Below are 17,897 nucleotides of genomic sequence, written 5' to 3'. Positions count from 1 at the left end.
AGAAGAGATCTTGGGATCCAGTTCTTGGACATGTACCTGCAAGATACAGGCAGCTACAGAGGACCTGGCCTTGTTCAGAGACGAGACAAAGCGCTCCGTGCACTTGAAGGTACGTGACAGTCCCCAGGACTCTAAAAAGGCCTTTGTAGTTACCAAGAGTCTGTGGTGCTCCCTCTGCCCTTGGTTTGGCTGATGTTGGCAGTGAGTGAAGGATCTCTTGGCCAAAGTGACTTTTCCTCCTTTTAGTACTTGCAAAATCAAATTGCCCCAATGTAGGCAAATGCTGAACGGATTGTGAAGGCAAGAGCGCAGGAGGGTGGCAGCACGAGCACTAACTCCGTTTCACCTCTCCCAAATCAGGGTTTAGAGGATGTCTGCCATGACCGTTGCTAGTTATGGGCTATCCCTACTCTAACAAACTCTTAGGTTTCAGGAAGTCTGTTCCAGCCGGCAGCTGGCTAATGCTCCGTGCGGAGCCGAGTGCGAGGGAGAGGGCAGCTAAGGGAAAAGTTTTAAAAGGAACTCAGCCAAAACCCCTGGCAGCCCGGACGGGCTGAGGTGGTCTCTGAGCTCAGGGCCAAAGGCACGTAGGTCACTTGCCCAAGAAGGTGAACTGTCTCCTCAAGGGTTTCTACTTGAGGGATAAGAGTGGCGGCAGGGAAGCCCGGGGAAGGGTCCCTGGAGCCCGGTGCGGCTGCCACCTTCCCCGTGGGAAGCGGCGGGGCCCCGCACTCGCGCTGGGCAAAGGCCGGTCAGTGCCCCGGGGGCGCGGTCTCGCCCGGCGGGCCGGGGCCGGGCTCGGCCAGGAGTGCCTGCGCTGGAGGCCTCGCGCTGTCCCGTCCCGGGGCGTTGCCGGAGCCGGGGCCGGTGCAGTAGCCGCGGCGCTCCCGTCCTGGGGCTGCCCCGCCGCGGCGGCGCGTCTCCTCCCCCCGGGCCGGGGCGCCCGGAGCGGCCAGCGCTGCCCGGCAGGGGGCGCCGCGGAGCCCGAGCTCGGCATGTCGGTGCGCGCCGCGCCGGGGCTCAGTCAATGGGGCGGGCGGCACGCGGGCGGCGGAGCCGGGACCAGGCTGGCGCCGGCGGGAGCACGAGCCGCGGCCCGGGACAGGTGGGTGATGGCGGGGTCGGGGCGGGGCGGGGCGGGTCGCCGGTGCTGCCGGCTCGGGCACGTCCCGCCTGCGAGGGCCCCCGCCCGGCGCGTGGGCTCGGGGCCGCCAAGCCCCTGCTGGCGGGGCCGGGGAGCGGGCTGCGGCGAGCGGCTGCTGCGCTTTGCTGGCCCCGGAGCTCGCGCCTCGCCCGGCGGCGCGTCCGCCCCGTCCGCGTCCGCGCGCCTTTCCTCCCGGCCCGACGTGCCTGGGCGCGGGGGACGTGTGTGCGCTGTGACAGGGCGGCCCGCGTGCCCCGGGCGCGTGGCGGGCTTGGGGGAGCCGGGGCCCTGCACCGCTTGGGCACCCGCGGGGAGGAGGGACTTTGGCGCCCGCTCCAGGGGTGTTGGGTCTGAATCCCCCCCACCGAACTTCCCTCGGGGGTTGTGATGGGTCAGGCCTGCCCTTCCCTTCTGTGCCGTCTGCTTATCTTTTTTGCCTTTGCTTAAATCCCCAAGACTGTGCTCCTTTCTTTTTGCCATCACAATTCCTAGGTCCCAGCCAGCTCCTCTGTCCCCCTCCCCCGCCCGCCTTTGATTTTGGAATCTCCAGGCTTTCGCCCCACCCTGCTCTGGCTCCCTGCCCCGCGCCCCCTGGACTCCCCAGTGCTCGTCCCCACCCTGTTTCCATCCCTCCATGTCCCCTGTCACACCTGATGCTCCTGCAGATTCCTGCAAGTGTTTGGTCATAAAACGGGGGGGGTTCGCTGGAGCGTTCACCAGCTTCGAAGCGTTCTCGTGGTATTTAACACTGGGGGGTTTTCACTTGCTTTGAAATCAGGTGATGAGTCAAATTAAACAGCTTTTTCAGATACAAAAACCCAGTTCCTTTTTCTTAGGTGACGCTCGGTGCATCTACACGTTCATTAATGCACCGTAGTTACCGAGCATTAAGCTTAGTACTTGGATAACCAAGTACTAGATCAACGCGCAGTAACTGGTGCGACTGCGCAGTAGCACTGGCACACGGGTTTTTATGGATGCTAACTGCACAGTACCCTAATATTACTGCGCAGAAGCATATTAGCACAGGTTTTGCCCAGCACATGACTGCAGCGCTATTCGGCTGCTGTGCAGTTAGCATCTCATGTAGACGCACCCACTGACAGCAGGCTCAAGGCTGTGCAGCCTTTCCTTGGTGTCTCCAGCTGCTGTGACCAGGGAGTCATCTGAGTTTCAGTACGTGCAGGTTTCAGTAGTGAAGCGGTAGCTATATAGGAATCCAGTAATTTAGCGTGGGGGAGGGGATCCTGACTGGGCTGAGATCCTGGCTTGGGAGGTTCTACATGGACCGTGCTGGTTGCTTCCTGAACCTTCAGAAGTGTCTGTTAAAAAGGCTGCTGCTTCATCTAGTGTCCCCTTCTGCTGTGGTTTAAGGGAAGGAGTGTCGTTGTAATGGGTGCTCACAGGGCTGGGCGCCAGCAGCTGTGACTCCAAGGCACTATGAGAAGCCAAGAGATGCATGGGACTCCTTCAGCCCCTGTTCTTTTCAAATTGTCCCTCTGGCAGCGGGGCACCTGGGCAGAGTTGCTGCCTCAGAGGCTGCGCTCCCTGGCGGAGCATGAGGCACTAACTGAAGGAGGAAGCCAGGGGAGTGGCTTTTTCCTCTTCTCTGAGGTGCCTTTCAGACACTCCATTAAAGCACCAGGTAGTTGCTCTCTAATCTTGTTTCAAATCTTAGTGCCACGGGAGCCCAAGTCTCTGAGCTATTGCAAACCTGCAGGTGCTATACTTTTGACAGAGTGCTTGATAGTCTTGCTATCATATGTAGTGGAGGAAACGGAAAGGGTTACCAGAAAAAAGTTAGTGTGAGTCATTTGGGTAAATAGTAATTAAGGCCATGTTTATTAACTATTTAAAACAAAATTATTTTACCAAGCAGATGGTCATCTGTTAAATAACTCTACCTCTGAGCATGTTTGTTTTCAAGTTCCTTATCAGACCTTTAAGTCTCAGCCTTGCAGTAACTAAATAACTCTACTAACTGGTAAATACATCCTCCGACATGCAATAGAAACATGAGCTTATACAAAATACACGACTCTTGTCTCAAGTGGTGGCCGCAGAACCAGCCAGCTCCAAAAAAACCACCAAACTAAGTGATTAGCAGCAATAGAGGAAGTCCTCAGATTGGATTAGATTTGCGGCAGAATCCACTCACTGAATTTCAATAAAAAAGCCAATAGAAATATAATTAACTATGCAGAGTAATGTGGAAATCAAATTCTTTCTAATGCGGCAGACAGATTGACCTTTATTAGCCCAGGCTCACGATCCTCCAAATTTGTATGTGGAACCCACGTGTGCATACACATGTGCATGTATGCATAGAAAATAAAAAAGTACATCAGGCAGCAAGAGTTCAAAAAGAAAAGGGAAAAAAAAAGGAGGCAGAGGGTCTTTTCTCCTTTCAGTACAAGGAGTCGGTAGTCTGTGTGTAAATATCAGTTCTCCCTAAGTCCAGGAGATTTTTGCCTTAGCAGTAGAGAGCTTTGAGCAAAATCACACGAAGTGGGTGGGAGGGCTGTACAATTCCAAGTACCTCTTGCCAAAGCTTTTATGTTTGTATTTCTTTTTTGCTGATATTTTAGAAGGATTTTCCATAAAATTTACTGTCCACTACTGCATTCAAATATAAGCAGGTTTAATTTTTTGTAACAAGGTTTTGGTTGAGCTGTGTGATTAAACCCTCTTAAAAACAGGAAGGAAAAGTCAAGGTGTAAGTGAAGGTTTAGGGAAAAAACAGAAGGTGTTTATGGGTTTTCACCCCCCACAGATGCTCAGTAAAAAAACCCAGCAGTTCAGGAGGCATTGCTGTCTGCTGGGCTTGACCTCCTTTCCATCAGTTTATTTGGGGCAGGGAAGCCCTCTCCTCCTTTGCCTTTCTTTAGGAGGGTGGTTAGGCTATGCGTGATTGACATACATGGGCTGTTCAGAGTCCTTTAAGTTTTTCCTAAAGCACTTATTTATACTGTGCTCCCTCCCCGGACTGCAGCAAGCCTAGTATTGAGGTCCACCTCCTGTCAGCGGGACAAGGACAAGGGGTTGCTGTGAGCTCTCTCAGTGGTGTAAGGAGGGGTACAGTTGTACCCCCCTCTGGGACCATGCTGAAGGAGCAACTGCCAGGGACTTTAAGTCCCCAGAACAGATAAGGATCCTTCTTGCTGTCAGCAGCCCCTCCCCTCCTCTCCCATTTTCCCTCCTGCCTCTGCCCTGCAGACTCAGGGATGGGGTACACCAGAGCCATGCTTGCCCTGCTCCAGCTGAGCTATGTGGGGGCCAGGCTCAGCCAGTGGCAGCAGAGGGCAGGATCCCCATCTCTGCCAGGTCCCCCTGGGTGTTCCCTGCTAGCCCAGGAAGAGGCTCAGGGAGGAGGAACCTGCCTGCTGCTGTCGCTGGCTGAGCCTGCATGGCTGCTCTGCCTGGCTGGAGTGGGGCAGGAGCAGCTCTGGTGCTCCCCTTGCCCCCAAATCAGCTGGGGACAGCAACAGCAAGAGGTGGAGTAAAGGGGAATGGGAGAGGAAGACTGGTGCAGCTGAGCATGGAGGGGGAGGGAAGGGGTGCCAAGAGCAGGCAAGGGAGATTCCTCCCTGAATTAGGGACTTAAAAGGTCCGCTGCTTCTGTCGCTGCATCCTCCACCTCCTCTACAAAATCCTGGATCTGCCCATGGGTGTGAGTGATTTTCACGCGTTGTCCAGCTGCAGCCTCTCTGGCCTGGGCTTCGGCATATAAGACTCTCAGTGCTTGTTCTCCCTCCAGGCGTCATCTGTGGCCTGGCCTTAGGGAGAAAGATGGCTGCTCTTCTTATCCACCCTTTCTGGACCTGGTGGATGAGCATCCACCAAACTGCATAATGTTGCAGATCTGAGAAGGGGCAGAGGGTTGTTAATGTTTTATCTGCCTTGGAGCCTACAGTAAAAACCAAGTTGTGTTGAGCTGCCCACTGAAGGACTAGAGGAGTACTGCTGCATGTCAGTGGAGTTCCTTTCTGTGATCCAGCATCCATTTGCTGGGGATTGGAGTCCCTGTGCTCTCCAGAAGAGGTCACAGTAATATTTTGCTTGTGCGAATAGTGCCTGTTTGTACCCCAGTACCTCATCTATGACTGTGATTCTCAGTCTTGTGGTCCTTTTGAGGAGTGCTATGGGGTACCACACAATGTTAGGTGCGCAAACATGATTCACAAGATACACCCAGAGATTTCACATAGAAATCCATAGTGTTACAAGCATTCCACCCTGTTGTGGTCTTTCTGAGTTCTTTGCAAGAGAAGAATTGCTCTATTATTTTCCTGTTGTCAAAAAACTAGCAAAACATGAGAGCTGGTATTTTCCGAGGGGTGCATTGAGTCTACTGAGGGGGTGCCTTGAGTCTATAAATGTTGAGAACCATTGATATAGGTTAAACTTCCAGCACAGTGTCACTTTTCTGGCTTTATGGAAGCACTTTCTGCAGTTCAGTGCAGGCACTAAAAAAAAAAAGACCTTTGATAACATTTTTACAAAGAGCCACTAGAGGTGCACTGATACATGGGTCCCAAATCGGATTGGCACCAAAATGCCAATAATGTCTATGAAATCTATTCAAGATGAAACTGGATGCTTATCTTGCTGGGATCCTTTGACCCCAGCTGACTTCCTGCCCTTTGGGCGGGGGGCTGGACTCGATGATCTTCCGAGGTCCCTTCCAGCCCTAATGTCTATGAAATCAATGTCTATGAAATAAGGAAAATTGACAGTATTGGCAATCAGCTTTTTTTTGGCTGATGTGGCCGATAATGTCGCTGATAAATGCCCTGTAGGAGTAGAGCTCAGCAGCCCGGAGAGCAGCTGGGTCCAGCTGGTAAGTCTGTTGTGAGGGAAGGGCCATGGGCAGGGGGGCCTGCAGTGAGGGAGGGAATGGGGCTAGGGCAGGCGCTGCCCAGCTGGGCTGGGGCACAAGACAGCCGTGAGCAGCTCATCCGGGGAGAGAGGGGCAGCTCCCGCCACTGCATGCACCATGGGAGGGCATGGCAGGGGAGGGCATATGCCCCTGGATCTGTGTGTAGGGCAAGGGCAGGGGCTCTTGGGTGGCACTGGGCACTTCCTGGCAAAGGGCTGGGCTGTGCTGTGCTCAGGGCAGGTGGTGGCAGCACTGGGAGGGAGGCTACAAGGAGGGGCTGCAGCCACCCCAAAATTTGCCATCAGTATCGGCCTAAAAAATCTCTATCAGTGCACCCCTAAGATCCACAGGTAAAGAGTAGCTCAGAAGCAGCAGGCTGAGTTTTCCTGGGAGAGCTATTCAGCACTATGTCCCTGACTGTCTACAGCAGTGTTTTCTCATTGATGGAAAACAGAATTTCCCTGTTGATCTCAAAAACTAGAATGTCTTATCCTGAAGGAGTGCATCTGGATATTAGGAAGAGCCAGGCAACTTGCTGAAAAAGCTGGACTCCAGCAGGAGTTTGTCTAAGAAAAAGAGGTTGTGTGGAGGGAGGTATAAATAAAAGGACTGGGTTCTGGGAGTCCTTATATTCTAATGCCACCTCTTTTGCAGACTCTTTATACCAAGTTACTTGAACTTCTCTGTACCTCAGCTTTCTCAACTGTAATATGGGAAAAAGACCTTGTTCCTTACAGGTATGTTACAAGGATTAAGTAGCTAGGTTCAACAGGTAAAATAACATGCAAGTACCAAGTGCAGGAATCAGTTTTATTAGGTGCTTATTCCTAAACAAAACAGATGTAGGTTTTTATGGCACGATGACATGCAAACACTGTCAATTCTTAAACAAGTAGCAGAGGAAACCTTATAGCTATTTACAGTCACGTCCAACCTATATCCTTGGTAAAATGCAAGAGAAAATAATAAAGGATTTGACTTATAATTCCGTAAAGTGTAACCTGATGAGGAGCTGACAGCTTGGATTCTGGAAAATCAAATTGGGCAGACACGCTGCTAGTCTACTTTTGATCTGATTACAGATTTAGAACTTGAGGGGATTCGGCAGACGTGATATTTATTAGCATCCTTGTACAGTCAAATGCAGTAATGCAATAGAAAAGTTGGAACAAAAACATTTGGATAAATGCACTCTGATGAGGTTCTAAAGTGGGCTGACGAACCACTAATAGAATGATCAAAAGAGCTTGGAGAAAAGGCAACAAAAAAAATTGTCTTTGCAGTAATTCAAATTGATACTAGTCTAAAGGCTTCAGGCCTAGCTTCAGCAAAGTGTTTAAGCACATGTGTAAGTCCATCTCTACTCAGGAAACCTTTTAAGTATATATTTAAGTCCTGTGCTGGATAAGGAGGCTGCCTTCACTGGGGCCTACTGCTGGGTCAGAGAGCTGTAATATAGGATGTGATAGAATGCATCAGATAGGACAGGCATTTTGGCTGATTTTCTGGCACAAAGTATGGAGGCCAGATGTAGGGCTCTGTGCATGTTTTTGGGATTCCCACTGCTAATAATTTATGCTGAGCAATTAGAAAATGTATTCCAAATCCAGAGAAGAGTATGTAAAATGCAGCAACCACCAGAGGGAAAAGTTTGAAAGAGAAATGAAACCAACTCCACTGGTCTCATTTGTCTTTGATTATACCTGTAGGGTGGCATGTGGCAAGGTTCTAATTATCTAAGAGGTAATAAAATAAAGGCCAGGTGGGGTAATGAGGCCTGAAGCCTGGAAATCGAGCTCTGGTTGGCATTTAGGGAGCACCTGCAAATAATGATATTGAGACAATATTTATGAAACAACAGTTTATGAACCCCCCTCACTAGAGAGGTTTAAACAGAGTCTAGGTAAGGCATATGAGGATGCATTAGTGTAAGGGATGAACTCATTTTCCTGGTGCCTATCAGAGGTGGAGGAATTGCAGGTGAGGAGTTCCTAGAAATGTGGGGGTAAGAGGTTATTTGCTGGGATGTTTTCTGCAAAGGGCAAAGTATTCCCCGCTGCCTTCATCAGTGAAGCAGATACTATTCTGGATCTCCCAGGAGCCTTTGCAGGATCAGGCCTTGCAGGATCTGCTAGCTTAGAGCTGACCTAGATACATTCAGTGTCTGTGTTTTGCTGTATCTATAACCTGTGTGTTATCCCAATCCAGAGTAGTGGGGACCCTCATGATCTTTATCTAGCAGTTGTTCCAGAATTCCCCCTGCCTCCTTTCCATTCCTCCTGGCAGGGCCAGCAACCATTGTGCTGAGCTGACCTTAGTTGGGATCACTCTAGGTATGTTAACTCATTGCTGGAATGAGTTATGTGGTCATTCAAATGAATAATGCAGAGATGCAGAGCAGAGTGATGTGTAATTTGGCCTTGTTCTGCTTTCTCCACATTCTGCTTTGCACTTTTCTCCTGCTCAGGGCAAGTAGCACAGTGATAGGTCTCTTTCCTTGCCTAACACCTGAGCCTCTGAAGCTATCTCACCTTGTTCTCCTGGACTGTGACATTAACCCATTTGCCTTTGTTTCCCCCTCTCCATTTCTTCAGGAACTATGGGCATTACAAGGAGTTGCATGGTGTCTCCAAAACAACAGCCTCTGGAATCTGAGTACAAAGCAGGCTTTGATGTGTTCGTGTAGGGGTGGGGATGGGCTTTGTACAATGTGCCCAAGGTGCTGCATATTTTTGTGTCTCATTTACTTTTATCCCCATGTGCTGGATGGTGAGGATCCCAGTCCTCCAGGCCTGACTTGTGAACCTATACTCTTGGCTGTTGAAATTTCCAAAAAGCTGAGTGTTAAATAAGTCCAGGTTTGAATCAGTCCCTGAGCCTGGACAGTTCTGGAAAGTAACCTATCAAAATTTACTGCATGTACAGACATTCACTCTTCCAGGAAAAATTTGCTGGGAGTGATTTAACCCAAGTTGTTACCAGGTTATTTTTACTCTGGAGTGGCCATTTTTACTGTGGGAGAAAAAGTCTGACTATCTATATATTCATGGTTTCTCCTGGGAGAGAAGAAACTCGCCTATGAGAAACTGAATGTCTGTACAAGGCCATATATGGCATGGTAAAAGCTTAGCACAAAGCAGGGCAGGGTGTCACCTTAGTGACTGACTGGTCCAGACAGCCATGACTTTTCATAAATAACAGCTTATTTCATCAGACTGGGTTTAGGTCCTTTCCTCCCTTAAGCAAACCTGTTAATTTATAAACAGCTGTAAGGCATGCAGACCAGCATGTATATAGTTTGAAAAGAGAACCCAATGCTTCCAAATTTCAGTCCTTTTTAACTAGCAATTAATGTTCTTCCCAAAGTCCAACGTCGGAATCTGTGTGAGTGAATCCAAGTAGGTACAAGCAGAAGTAACAGGCTGTGATACATAAATGGAAGTATATTTTCCAAATGACACAGCGGCCCAGAGGAAGAGGAGTTTTTTATTTAGGGACCTTTGGGATCTGTAAAGGCAAATGCTTGAAATATTTTATAAACAAGGATTTTAAACAGGATTTTTTTTTTTTTTTTAGAAAAAGTCACAGTTAATGTCTTTGGTACAGGCTATATGAGTGGCTCAGTGAATCATGCCAGTGAAAATGCAAGTTGTCCAATAAGAGAATAATTGAAGCATCATACAAGAAACAAATAAGACTAAATGAGGAAAACAAAAGCATTGTTTGAAAAAGTGCATCTTTAACTCTGAGTGAACAAGGTCATCCATGCAAGGTCATGGATATGGCAAGGAATACCACAGGATGGAGGGGGTTTGCTCGGTCAGTAACAGCATATTAAAGAAGTATAAGAAGGGATTACCTTGGGAGTAAAAGAACTGAGGAGATAACGTGAAGAGGGATAAGTGAGAGCCCAGAGGAGAGCCACTCGAATGATCCAAGGCCTGGAGGGCAGGCCATATGAGGAGAGGCTGAGGGACTTGGGACTCCTCAATCTGGAAAAAAGAAGGCTCAGGGGGGACTTGGTAGCAGCCTACAATTACATAAGAGGGGTACATCCGGACCTGGGAGAACAGCTGTTCACCAGAGCTCCTGAGGGGTAACAAAGTCTAACCGCCATAAACTCCAGGAGGACCAATTTAAGACTAGACATAAGAAAAAAGTTCTTTATGGTCCGAGTGTCCAGGGTCTGGAACAGCCCCCCAGAGATGGTGCAAGCACCTACCCTGGACTCTTTCAAAAAACATGTGGATATTTTTCTTGCTGGGGTAACTTGATCCTAGCTTTCTTCCTGTCTGTGGCAGGGTGGCTGGACTCAATGATCTTGCAAGGTCCCTTCCAGTCCCTAATGTCTATGAAATCTATGAAAGTGGTGCCTCCTTCCTGAGGTCAATGCACCAAACCAGCATTCATGGAAGATCTCTGCTGATAAATGTAAAGTTGATATAGGGACTGAAACTAGTTTTTGAAGACTTTTTTTTTATGGAGGCAAGTCCTAAATTGAAGCAGCCTTGGGTAGTACTCAATAGATTTGGTAACAGAGGTCACCTAAATGGTTTAGGTCAGTTGAAAGTGTAAGGAGGGTGTGTTTGACACCAGGAGCAACCTGGTAGATTAGGCTAGTCACTGAGATGGGCTTTGCAGAGCACACAGGGAATGTAGAGAGGGTTTCCAGCAGCATCTGCCTTACAGGACAACTAGGCAGAAGCTGTTTGAAAGAGGTCAAGCTCTGTGTGCTCAGCACAGTCTCAAAGGGTGCTAATCCTACTGTTTCCCAAAATGGATAGAGCAAAAAGGAAAGAGGATGGAGAATGGTGTTCTAAGACATGTTACTAACCCCAAAAAGTGGCATGCCCCTAAGGGCACCTGTCATGGGAGGGGGAAGTGGGAAAGGGCACATCCTGGTATGTGTAGATCTAGAAAGTCTCACTGCAAAAGTATGGACAGAGAGGACAGTAGATATCTTTTCTGAAAGAAGGTACCAGCTCAGTTTAACTGGTACAACAGTATTCTCTGCACTGGTTTGTAGCAAGTTCCTTTCCACCTTGATCAGGACAAGCAGACATATTTTTATAACCATTGGCTTCTTCCTTAGCAACCCAGAAACTTCCCAGAGGAAAATGAATGAGAGGCCTGGAGGAAGTGGAATTTTATCTGGTGACACTCTAGTTAGAAAACAGAGTTACAGGTGAAACAAGTGCTGAGGGCAACTAAAGTAAAAATGAAATAGATAAGATAGCTGGTATTTCCTGTGTGTTGTACAAAGAAGTGAAGGCGCATTTGATGTGTGATCACCAGCTCTATCTCTTGAAAACAGATAAAAACTCAGAAACCTCATCCTTCCCCAAGAGAAACCACAAGTCTCTTTTAAATGGTGTTTAAGATAGTGACTTGTTAGCAAGCAGGGTGTGTTTCTTTGCACCTGTATTTAGCATCCTGTTCATTCTCTATCCTGTTTCATGTTTAATGATCTAGCTTACTCCAGCGTGCTTGGAATTGGTGCTGTTTGCTCTTGATGTACTGGATTGACCTAGGATCTTGCATGTTGCTGTGCATTACAGTGATCTCTCTTCCTTCTTGCAGTCTATGGCAATGATTGAGACTCCGCTCAAGTAGGCACAGGGGAGCCTTTTTTTTGCTGTTTGTTTGTATTTTTAATCTGCCTGCCACTGTGTCAATTGCTTTGTGTATCCCTTGTGTGCCTTTGCTCACACTGACTCTTGGTGCGTGTTAGAGTTGGAGTCATTATTTCAGGCTGTTTCCCTCTTGCTCTGTTTTTTGTAACATTTACAGCATCCGCTTAGAGAGCAATGGCCAGATATTTCCCATTCCAATATCCTCTGTCACCACAGCAGTGATTATTAATTTGCTTTTTATACTTGAAGGGTGGGATGCATGGGTTGAACCATGGCATCAGTTTACCCATTCCTGAATGATTATAAAGTGGTTTCTGCTTGCTTGCTGAAGCAGGGGATGTTTTGTTCTCCTCCCTTTGAAGTTATAATTTGGACCTGGAGAACAGAAGTGAGACAGAAGATACAGGTTGGTGGGGTAAGAGTTACCACATGCTCTCTGTTACTTATACAGCAGTGGAGAGAGTCATAATAAATGATGGGCTCAGTGATGGAAGATTTAATTTGCAGCCAGCTTCTTAGGGTTTGCTTCTGATGTGAGCAGGGCAGCCTGGACCCACGTTATGGAAGCATATTAAGAAGGTGAATGGAAAGCAGAGGTATCATTGCTGCTCCCCTAGCTGAATTTAGGGTGGACTGGGATCAGGGACAATGCAGTTTTCTTAAAAGGGCCTTTGTGCTCCAGGAAAGAATAGGGGTGGGGGCTGGAGTGTAGGGGTGGGCTGTCATTGCTTGGGAGAGAGCGGTGTGGAGGGATTTGGTGTTAGAAATGGACAAACTCATCATTTTGTTGGATGTAAAATTCTCAAGGGCTTCTCTTTACTGAACCTCCAAAGAGCCTAGCTGCTTGTCCTGATGTCTGTAGATTGCTCTTCTGGAAAAGAGATTCCTTCATGAGGAAGGCAGTAGAGGAGGTATGAGTGCTCTGTACCACTGAGTGTGGGGAAATCTGCCTGAATGTCTGAATCTCCATCTCTTCTTCCCTGGGTGGACAGAGGTGGGGAGTGCTGCAGTGGGCCGAGTACTTGGGCATGGGGCCAGAGGAGGACCACTGCCCACTCATTAGTGACCAAAGTACAAGCACTGATGGGCTTGGAAGACTGCCTCTTCTGAGATCCTCTGCCAGAAGGATGGGGCAAAAAGATGAGGCAAGATTCTCTCTGACTGTCAGGGATGTTCTGTGCCCTCTAGCGGGAGAGTTCACCCATGCAGGGGTGCTCAGGGCAAAGCACGGGCAATGCATGTGGCAAGAGGTCCACAGGACAGAGATCCACAATCACCTTTCCAAGGGGGCCAAGCATTCCTGTCTTCCAGCAGATGTATGGGAGCAGCAGGCCTTTGATGCGCCTGGGAAGTTGGAAACATAATAGTGCTTTGTGGTGGTCTTGTCTGCTTTGTTTCATTTGCCACCTTCTTTAACAATGAACAGTCACAAGGGAAATAGGCCATTATTAATATTTAATTTCCTCTTATTACTGGAAGCAGATGACTGAAAGGTCAGTTAAAAATGCACCAATAAAAAAGCCAATAAGGAAACCAGAGAAACCATGTCCTGCTTATAGCAATTCCTGGTCCTGCCTGCATGCGTCCCACCTTATATTCATCTCTTAGGAGGTGGAGAAGAGAATGAGGCCTGTTCTCTAGCCAAAGAATGGCAGAGATATTGAGTCAGCCCCTGAGTGAAAGGGTTTCCAAAGGGAGGAAAATAATCCCAGCTGGCCCTAATATTTTTCTCCAGCTTTTGCCAGTGAGAAGCACACTGTTGAATTAACAGTGCCAACTTGCTGGCTTAGTGGTAGGATCAGGACAGATGAGAACAAAGCCCTGTATGACATGTCCTCAGTTTTGTCCTGTGGAGATTAATTCATATATGGATGGCAACAGTAAAATTTCTCACTGGGATGATTGGAGGCCCAGTGACAAGCAGGAGGGAATGTGGAGCCAATTCAGGACTCTTACCTGAAAGGCAGATCCCAGTTACGCTTGAGTTTTCTCCTAGTAGGGTCACTTTCCCCCATTTCCTCTGCTGCTGGTTCTCATTTTCTCTAGCCTGGAACCAGCAGGAAAAAGCCATGCCTAGCAGGACACTAGACCAGAGATGGAAGGTCATTTAAGCCTGAGTGGCCCCATGGGATTGGTAGTGCTTTTGGGTGGAGAACAGGAGGCACTCAGCGAGTCAAGGAACAGGCTTGAGTCCTCCATCACTTTCCTGGGCCCTAAAGAGCAGTAGGTTTCACTGTTTGGAAGTTAGCTTCCCCTATTCCACTTGAAGCCATGCAGTGTTAGAGCACAGTAGGTTTGGCTTCATTACATGAGACATTCTCATGGCTCTCTGACACATTACACAGCTAGGAAAGTTCCCTGCAGTCTGAACCTTCTTCCCAGCCTTTGTGCATCTCTCTTGTTGCTTAGTTTTGCATGCTGATAACAAAGGGTCCCAGGGTTTTCACTGTCACAAAGGTCCACAATCTGGTAGCTGTGGGGCTCTAGATTGTCTAAGAAAACCTGAACCAAGTGGCCCAGTCTTCTTCTGGGAACCTTGCTGAATGTCCCCAGGCCTAGCTATCCAACTAAAAATGATGTGGATGTTGTCAGCTGTGGTTTTCCACAGTGGGAAATAGTATTGAATGAAGAGATGGAGTCCTAAGAGGAGTAAGTCCACTCACCATCAGCACAGTGATGCAAACTGGCAGACCATACATGCAACAAGAGGCCTAAAGTGAACCTCAGTAGCAGGAAAAGAATGTATTTGGGACATATTGTTTGAATCAGCGATTTCCAAGCGTTCGCATCAGACAAAAAGCCGGTGCCGCTCAGGAGACTGTGAAGGCAGCATCTCGGTCCAAGGCCAATTGGAACACCCCAAAACAAAAGCCTGTTCCACCTCCAGTGGTGAGCAGCTTCACTGGAACGTGCTGTTCAGATTCTTTATTGAATTTTCATAAGGCAGTTTTTCATTGGGGCTGAAATCTGAGATAGATAGAACTGTGTGTTCCAAGTCAAGAAAAGTGAGCAGGGGAGCAGTTTATGGGTTTGCAAGTGGCAAGAAAGGTTTATTTAATAACAGGGAGAAGGCAGGGACATAGCCCACAGTAACAAGGGAGAAATAATCCAATTAGCAGAACAAGACATGAGCCTGAAAAGCAATACTAATTGTAGCTGTCCAGCAGGCTGTACCCTAGGGGTTATTTTCCCTAAGTTACAAGAAGCTTATAATACTGGTCCCTGGAGGGCCTAAGTAAGTGTTAAATATACACCTCCCCTGTGAGTAAAACAAGTTGTTAATTAGATTTGTTTTGTCAGTTCAGGCTGTGAACTGCAAGGGCTTACCTGGAATAGAAGTTTCTCAGAGAAATCAATGTATCCACCAAATAAATAGGTTTATCTCCTCCTTTGCATGGCTTATATGTTGTTTTACTCCAGTTCAGTATATCTTAGCAACCTGAACAGAACCAACTGCGCCTGCTTTGCAAATTTAATTTTAAAATGAGCTTCAACTACTTCTACAATCAAAGAGTAAGCCCCATGCTCAATGGCAATTTGTCCTGCCCCACAGCACAGGAAATGAAGGAGGCAGGGGAGTAAATCTGAGGCAATTTATACCTTAGACAGCTGCCCCCATTATAATCAATGTGTTTGCTGCACCTAGAATGCAGGAATGGCCTCCGTGTTAATATTTTGTCTGATATTAGCGGCAACCACAGAAACTCTGGTGCTGAAGTAGATAAACTGTCAGCATGCCCTGGCTAGAATGTTTGCTCACCTCCCATCATTGCTCTTCTGAGATATGGCAGCTGTGCAAAGTGCTTTAATTGTTTCCATCTCACTTGGAAATGGAGTGGAGTGTGAGACTAAGTCCTCTTCTTTCTGGACATAATTCTAAAGTGAACAGTAAAGACTCTGATGGCAAAATAAGACCAGAGATTACAAAAGGAACCAGGAAGCTAAGCAAGAGCTGAACTGAAAGGTTCCAGTGACTAAATAAAGAGGGGGAAATTAGACAGAGACAACTGGGTAACATAAAATGTTCAAGAACTGATCTAGCAGAATTGATAGTGTCATTATGCTTAAAACTACAGCATTAGTCCAGCAGGATGGGGTAAACTACAGAAAAGATGAGATGAACTAGGGGAGAGCTCTTTGGAATGAAGAGCACTGAAACTGGTCGTTACTCCCAACCTGAATGAAAACAGTTATGCTGGACAAAGATTAGCCAGTGAAGGGGTTAAACAAAGCCAGAGTAGGGCTGATGTGGGATTCACAAACCTGCATAAGAAAGTGCTGAGGTGGAAAAGAACACCCCATTAATCTCAACTTCTGTGAAGTAAAATAGCATTTACGTCTGTTGCAAGTAAAGCACTACATGGAGGTACTCATATTGTTCCCTGCATCTTGTCTCATTTGAGTGCGTCAGTGGCTAATTCTTATAGAGTGTTGCTATTTTTATAGCTGTTGTGACTTCACATGTCATTTTTGCTCTTTTACATCTTGTCTTTTTATCTGTCAAAGATTTTGACTCAGCAGCCTGGTACATAATTGTTAAATCTCGCTAAACCTTAAATGGTGAGCTGGTTTAAATCTTGATGTTCTTGAAATTCTCCTGTATGAAAATCTAAGTGTGAATTAGGAAGCTCACACGCAGCTTTCTAGGACTTTTTAATGCACTGTTTAGTCATTCTCAGTATATTTCTGTTGCACTGCTGGAAGGATGTGGAAATTAACTTGGTGTTTCTTCAGTGCTGCCCATGTGGAACATAGATCTTGGCTCTAGCTGGCACAGATTAATTTAATACAGTATGGCACTTCTAACAGACCTGCATAATATCCCTTTACAGCTGCATAGCTTTTTCATAGTTTCATAGTTATTAGGGTCGGAAGGGACCTATTAGATCATTGAGTCCGACCCCCTGCCCAAGGCAGGAAGAGCGCTGGGGTCAGATGACCCCAGCCAGGTGTCTGTCCTATCTCCTTTTGAATATTTCCAAGGAAGGGGACATCACCACCTCCCTTGGAAGCCTATTCCATATTTTGACGACCCTCACTGTAAAGAACTCTTTCCTGATGTCCAGCCTGAATTTGCTCTTTTTTAACTTGTGTCCATTGTTTCTAGTTACCTTGGTAAACATCGTATCCCCCACTTCCTGCTGAGCTCCCCGATGAGTTTGTAGGTGGTCACAAGATCACCTCTCAGCCTCATCTTGTGGAGGCTAAAGAGGTTCAAGTCTCCCAGTTGGTCCACATAGGGTTTTTTCTGTAGGCCTTTAACCAGATGGGTGGCCCTCCTCTGAAACCTTTCCAGGTTATCCACATCCCTCCTGAAGTGCGGTGACCAAAACTGAATGCAGTACTCCAGCTGCGGCCTGACTAATGCCACATAGAGAGGAAGTATCACCCCTCTAGACCTGTTTGTGATGCACCTACTTATGCAAGGAAGAGTGCAGTTAGCTTTACTTATTATCTCATCACATTGGTGACTCATGTTCATTTTGGAGTCAATTATGACTCTGAGATCCCTTTTACAGTTGTGCTGCTTGGAGTGGTCCCTCCCAGACTATAGAGTGTTGATGATTCTTCCTCCCCAAGTGCGACACATGACACTTATCCTTGTTAAACTGCATCCTGTTCTGTTCCGTCCACCTCCGCAACCTGTCCAAATCAGCCTGGATTTGCTTCCTGTCCTCTAGTGTGTTTACCTCCCCCCATAGTTTTGTGTCGACAGCAAACTAGGACAGGGTGCTTACTACTCCCTTGTCCAAGTCACTAATGAAAATATTGAATAGTACCAGTCCCAGGACAGAGCCTTGGGGGACTCCGCAGCCTACATTTCTCCAAGTAGAAACTGACCCATCTACCACCACTCTGGGTGCATCTCATAAGCCAATTTTCCACCCACCAGACTGTGTAATAATCTGCACTGCAGTTTTTTAGTTTATTTATAAGAATTGGGTGTGACACTGTGTCAAAGGCCTTTTTAAAGTCTAGGTAGACAACATCTACCTCTGTTCCCTCATCCAGGCATTTTGTGACCCAGTCATAAAATGAAACTAGGTTGGTCAGGCCGGATCTGCCTGCTCTGAACCCATGTTGATTGTCCCTTAGCATTATTTTACCTGCTGGTCCCCCGCAAATGTGATCTTTAACTATTTTCTCAAAGGTCTTGCCAAGAATAGAGGTGAGGCTAACCGACCTATAGCTACCTGGTTTCTCCTTCCTCCCCTTCTTGAAAATAGGGACCACATTGGCC

General features: G+C 47.5%; 1 protein-coding gene across 2 annotated transcripts in view; it reads left to right on the top strand.

The window, feature by feature from the left end:
- ADORA2A (adenosine A2a receptor) overlaps positions 1 to 17,897 on the top strand; it is a 38,006-nt gene continuing 20,109 nt past the window's right edge. The window contains exon 1 of one of the 2 annotated variants that reach the window (XM_006272206.4): positions 1 to 109. The gene's annotated coding sequence lies outside the window, so the exon portion shown is untranslated. Of the gene's footprint in view, positions 110 to 1,001; positions 1,106 to 17,897 lie in introns of those variants that run through there. The other variant, XM_059713519.1, reaches the window with a different exon arrangement.

This window comes from Alligator mississippiensis, chromosome 10 (genome assembly GCF_030867095.1).
Source record: "Alligator mississippiensis isolate rAllMis1 chromosome 10, rAllMis1, whole genome shotgun sequence".
In the NCBI taxonomy this organism is placed as follows: domain Eukaryota; kingdom Metazoa; phylum Chordata; order Crocodylia; family Alligatoridae; genus Alligator; species Alligator mississippiensis.
The sequence above is the reverse complement of the archived record's forward strand: the minus strand, read 5'-3'. Positions and strand labels throughout refer to the sequence as shown.